This window comes from Centroberyx affinis, unplaced genomic scaffold (genome assembly GCF_046629955.1).
Source record: "Centroberyx affinis isolate AG114_WGS23_722 - 3 ecotype Tasmania unplaced genomic scaffold, CSIRO-AGI_Caff_v1 ptg004274l_1, whole genome shotgun sequence".
Classification (NCBI taxonomy): Eukaryota; Metazoa; Chordata; class Actinopteri; order Beryciformes; family Berycidae; genus Centroberyx; species Centroberyx affinis.
Window position 1 is genome coordinate 15,001 of NW_027281997.1, and position 6,582 is coordinate 21,582.

Below are 6,582 nucleotides of genomic sequence, written 5' to 3' on the forward strand. Positions count from 1 at the left end.
TTGTTTTTATCAAATTTGTCATGTCTGGCAGTCATATCCTGTGTGTGCGTGATGTGAGATGAGAGAGTAGTTAGGGACAGCAGCCTACACAAACTACATCTTCGTTTACAGTGCCACGCTAATAGGAATACATCATATTCAGTACATCACTCTTTCTTTTGTTGTGTTTTATTATGATTTATTTGATTTAATTGTGTCATTTTAATTCTAATTTGGATTCAATTATTTTTAGCAACCAGAAAAAAATACACTTTTCTCACCTTCTTCAAGGTGAGAAAACATCAATATCATCTCAGAATCTGCTCTGTGAAGCCCCAATATTTCCCATTACTCGATAGCAGATGCGTTGGGTTCCCGTGATCTGGATTTCATTCTTCCCTACAATGATATGAAATGGTTTTCATCTAAGCTAAGACAGATAGAATTTGGCCATTGCATTTTTGTGTGGCAGACAAGACAAGTTAGTTCCATAATCCTCTTCCATAGATGCTGAGAAACTGGTACTGTTCTATATATTGTACTGGTCTATGCCCACAGTACAGCCTGGCTAAAGTGTTTCTTGATGTGTCCAAATTAATTCAGATTTAACTTTTAGTCATACAAACATTTCTCAGAGCCAGGCATAATCTCATTGGTTGAGTTAAATCTCAGTGGTCAAGTCAAAGAACCCCAGTTTTTTGGAGCCCAAGTTAGCTAACTGGCAATCTTGAATGGCAAAGAAGGAACTCTGGTTATAATATATCGATAAAATGTAACTGGCAATGACTTATTTTTTCATTCATTCATGACCATGGCATTCATGATGTTAACAGGTCAGCAGGTTAACTGACTAGTTTACCAGCTAGGTAAGCTAAACTACGCTAGTATGGCTAGTTTGAACTTGGAAGGTCAGCTAGGCAAACTAGCTAACCTAGATAACAGTATTTTTTCAATTAGCAGCAGAACGCTGGGCTTCATATTAGCTTCCTCCTCTCTTACCTCATGCCTTTTTCACTGGGCTTCAATCTAACGTTGCTTAGCCAGAAAAACTGTGGTTGTTTGACTCCACCCACTGAGGTGTAACTCAACCAATGAGATTATTTCTGCTAATGTTTGTGTGACTAAAACCTAAAATCTGCAGTTAAGACCAAGCGGCCAAAACCGCGGGGGAATTTAGAAGCCAATAAGGACGTGAATTTAGAAGCCAATAAGGAAGTGAATTTAGAAGCCAATAAGGAAGTGAATTTAGAAGCCAATAAGGAAGCACCGCTCCGGCTCCAAAAAATGTCAACATGGTGGCGCTCGTGAAACCCCAACTTTTGGCTTCAAAACGGCCCTTCAGAAACCTGTGGGTGATGTCACACTCACTACATCCATCTTTTTTTACAGGCTATGGCCAAGACGGTTACCTATTAACCGTGCTGAAAAGTGCAGCATGCAGTGTGTGAGAAGCACTAACATGACGCATGACAATATCAATATTCTCCATTCAAACCATATTGCAGCTCAAATGCGGACACGTTTAAAGCATACTGTTGATCTCTGCAATTGGTTCATTTGACCGTCACTCATGAGAATGTTGGGTAATTTTTCACTCAACCAGTTCCTGGTTAGTACTTACCGTATTTCCTCTAATAGTGGCCGGTAGTCAGTTAAAAGCCGGGTCTCCGATAAGTCGTGGTCGAAACAAAAAAAACGGCTACCTAACGAACCCCAACAGAAGCAGATCAGAAAATAAGGAGGCTTCGTACTAAAATATGAGCAAATATACTTATCAAACAGAGGGAATTAGAAATAAAGGCCTGTCTCTAATATAAGCCTGCTTCCAATAAAGGCCTGGTACCCTCTGCAGTTGAGGTAAATAAAGGCCCGGGCCAATATTAGAGGAAATACGGTAATGTTTAACAATTTTATCTGAGAAAGTAGCGTAACATCCTGGCATTTTCACAATACTGATTTTGGAAAGAAAACTAAACCCAAGTTTAATTTAATATGGTGAATCAGCCTACTGATCAGCAGGTAATACATGCTTTTCTGGACATGCTGCTTATCAGTGGCTATGGAGGAGTATTTGATATATATATTATCCCCCAAGTGATGTGTCCACTTTGTCAGGCAGGATAAATCAAGCGCACCTCATGTCGTTGCAGCCTTTGAGACCACAGCTGAATATATTTTTTGTCCAAATGTGATGTCAACAACAGCTTAACACACGCACACACACACACACAACACTAACACGCTTTTTCTTATTTTCGTTCATGTAAATGTAATAATATATAAATGTAAATGTAAGATTATAAAACAAGGGACTTTTTGATTACCTGGGAGAACTTTTTTTAATGTAAGAGAACATTTTATAATATGTGTAAAATATGGAGAGTATTTTTCTTATTCTTGTACTTTGAAATTGTATATGAGAGGAGACGGGGAGGAGAGTTTATAACCGGGGGGAAAATGGAACTGAGTTAAACAGTGGGTGGAAGCTCGTCACTGAACGTGTGAACACGCACACAGAATTCTGGATCATACTACCATCAATCCTGGCTTAAATTGTATGCAGAATAGGCTGTCATCTTCATAATACATCATCCTAATATTTTGGAGATACTCATCATCACTGGAAACATTTCCTAACCATTACATCATCAAAATCCTGCGAAAACGTCGCTAAATTAAAGACAAAGAGGTTTTAATTGTCGTTAAACTTTAATTCTCTCTTCTTTCTTTCTTTTTTTTCAAGGTGACATATGCACTTTTGTTGTGTGCATCCATTCATACATGACTAACATCGTATTTGTAACATTACCATGGAAAAACAACTTCCATAGACCACAACACCAGCAGTAGGCAGGATAACGTCATCATACTCAGGATAACATCTGTCATATTTGAATATTCTTATCTGAGTTATTGTAAATGAGGTAGTCTATGATGTGTAACTGCTCCAGTTGATGATCAGAATCCTTGAGTATCCCCCCCCCAAAAAATAATGGGACATTGGTGCGCATGTCAACACACTCATTCCAAGGTTCATATATTAAGGCTGCATCCATAATTTATCTTCGCTTTCATGTGATGGCCATTTTGTATCCCTCCCAGCAAGCTCTGGGTTTAAGTCAATCGGGAGCGGTGGTGGAATGGTAAATAAAAAGGTTGTCATGAGGCGAACAACCACCAATAGAAACAAAAATCAAGTATGCTTCCAAAAAGCCATTCATTTATGCCGTTTTTCCACTCAAAAGACCCTGTTCTCATAACTTACATTAGTTCGATAAGAGTTACTATAATGTATACAATGCATTTACATCATAAAGTCAACCTAAGAAGGGGAAAAAACCTGAGTTTAGGTGGGTTTTTGGGACGCAAAATGGCACATCCGCTGTAATTCATCTCCCCTTCTAAACTACTTTGCAGATGACGCTTTACTTCAACTTTGAGAACCGGTCAACAGGGATGGATTGTAAATGTTGTGGTTTTGATTCTAGATGCTCATATTGCCTTGACTGCTCATGCCAAACCCCTCGATGTCACATCTTTGCAGATCTGAGCTCTTTCTGGCGAACAGAAGTGGCTAAGAAGAAGCTAGAAGAAGCTCTTTAACTTGACCTCCCCATAAGCTACACTATCAATATTCAGTTCTCCCCACTTATGCCATAATAGCGGGACTGTTTGCAGACATTTCGGGTGGTAGCGCCGTCATGCAAAAAAAAAAAAAAAAAAAGGGGGACCTCCTACACTGACTGTGCAACCTTTTAGGAAAGGAAGTGCCTTTTTTTAAGTAGGATACCTGCTTTTCATCGGATATCATGTCCTGTTTTACGTGAAGATGATCGGTGAAAAGATATTCACTACACAATTCAAGCACCTTAGTAGAGCTGGGAGGTTGTGTTAAATGAAGATATTGTAGGAGAGCAGGGCAAACAGGGACTCAGAACCTCCTATGGACTTTGTTTGCTTCGTTCCTGCCTAGCTAAAGCCTAATAAATGACTTTTCTGCAAACGTCTAAGCCAGGAATTACAGACTTAATATGTGTGGCCTGTACTGAAGTACTAGCCGGTTTCTATATGAGTCTATGGGCCTGGATGTAACTAAACTGTGAATGTTATTTGGAAAAAAAATATGCTGATTATCAAATTACAATATTATGGTAATAAAGTATTACGAAAAGGCATACATTTGGTTTTGGAGGATCTTGTTTCTTTGTGATTTTCAATTTCTTTTGATTGGTTTCTATAGCCCTAGAATGTATATCTGTGTAAAACTCTTTCTTTCTTTCTTTCTTTTTATGTTTCTCTATACCTAGAATGTGTGATGAACCTGTCTTTCCTCCCCACCTTCAAACAAGGTATTGGGTGTTTCCTGGCTGGGATTAGGTGGTGTGGACCCACCCAGAAACAGCCAGACTGTGACCCGGGTTCAAACACATTCCAGCAACTTAAAGGGACAATCCACCCTTAAACTTGAGTTAGAAATTTGACTGACACAGTAAAGAAAGGTAAAAGAAAGATAGAAAGAAAGATAAAGATAGTAAAGGTGTAAACCAAAACCACTGATCATAATGACTGGACTATAGAAAAATGTCAACCAAAACCACTAATCATAATGACCGGACTATTAGGGCTGGGCAATATATCAATATTATATCGATATCGTGATATGAGACTAGATATCGTCTTAGATTTTGGATATGGTAATATGGTGATATGGCATAAGTGTCTTTTCCTGGTTTTAAAGGCTGCATTACAGTAAAGTGATGTCATTTTCTGAACTTACCAGACTGTTCTAGCTGTTCTATTATTTGCCTTTACCCACTTAGTCATTATATCCACATTACTGATGATTATTTATCAAAAATCTCATTGTGTAAATATTTTGTGAAAGCACCAATAGTCATCCCTACAATATTGTCGCAATATCGATTTCAAGGTATTTGGTCAAAAATATTGTGATATTTGATTTTGTCCATATCGCCCAGCCCTACTTACAACTGAACATTTAGCCCACTTGTAGAAAATACCGAGATATATATCGTGTATCGCCATTCAGCCTAAAAATACCGAGATATGATTTTTGGTCCATATCGCCCAGCCCTACGGACTATAGAAAGATGTCAAAACCACTAATCATAATGACTGGACTATGGAAAATGACCAAAAATAATCTTAAATAAAAAAATAAAAAAATCCAGGTTTGAGTGTTTCAAGATGACAGGAACCCCATGATGAGAATTGTGGGTTTTTCCAGGGTTGGACTTGCCAGAAACCTGATCAGCCTAAACAGTGGTGACACCCACTGCAAGATTAGTTAAACTAAGCATGGCTGGAGTTTGTTTAAATTCTCCTAATAGAGGGCTCTTTATATGGCTGGAGGAGGCTGGGGTTCGAGTGGTGAGGGTTGTGGAATCCCACAGTGTGGAATAGCTGTGTCACTTATGGATGTAATGCATTTGATTCCAATTTCTATCATCCTTCCATCACTATATATAAAAGTGCAGAAGGTGCACGTTTCATAAGTTAATTTCTGTCCAGTGTCTTCATTGACTTCTATAGTAAAATGGAGATAGGCTACTTACTTCTTTAACTATATTGAAAGGCTTCCTGGAAAGAAAGTTAGAATTAAAGCAATTTATAGAAGAAAATATATTCAAAATACCTTACGATTTCCTGAAGATAATTATAATTTATGCTATGAAATGTTTTTGCCAGTGAGACAATATAGTCCAAGTGAGTAAAGGGGAGTGAATACTTTTGGAAATTCGATTTTCCCGTTATTGGAACATTTTCATATAAACATCTTGATTTTCTGCTCCACTTTGATAGAAAGCAGTACTTTGCAAAGACCAAAAATCCCAAATAAATGTAGTTTGAACAAATTTCGTAACACAAGAAAATATAGAGTGTAGAGTTTCTACTGTAGGATATCTTCAGTTTCATAGTTTAATGATTATGTGATGATAAAATGTATATTTTAATGGGTCTGGGTCCCAGCACCCACAGAGCTAAACACCCTTATAAATCCAGTTAGCCCAGTTACACACACACACACACACACACACACACAGAGTTTATCGGCCCAATCATCAAAGCTAATGACCCACCTGAGCCCTCTCTGTGTGTGCGTGTGTGTGTGTGTGTGTGTGTGTGTGTGTGTCGCAAAGTCGTGACTCTCAAGGACAGAACACCGTTGCTCCCTCTCTCTCCATTAACAGATAATCAATAGAAATCATAAACCACTTCTCTCTCTCTCTCTCTATTTGTCTCTCTTGCTTTCTTTATATCTCTTTATGGCATCAGACTGCTGAATAATCATCTGTCATATGTGAAACACATTGTATGAAAACCTCCACCCCATACACACATATTGCAGTTTCAGGCTGGTTGTGTTTCTATATGATCGTCTCAGTATTGAAAAGCATTTAGACCATATGACATTCTCTCCATTAGAAATAAAATCATGAAATGCTGATAGGGGGGGGCTCCTGATCCTCCAAATCTACTGCAATACTGTCCTCTAGTGGTCAAAATGACACACTGCAGCCAAGACAGCAGCCAATAACGTTAAGTTGTCCATATTTTAATATTTCACTATTTCAGTATCAC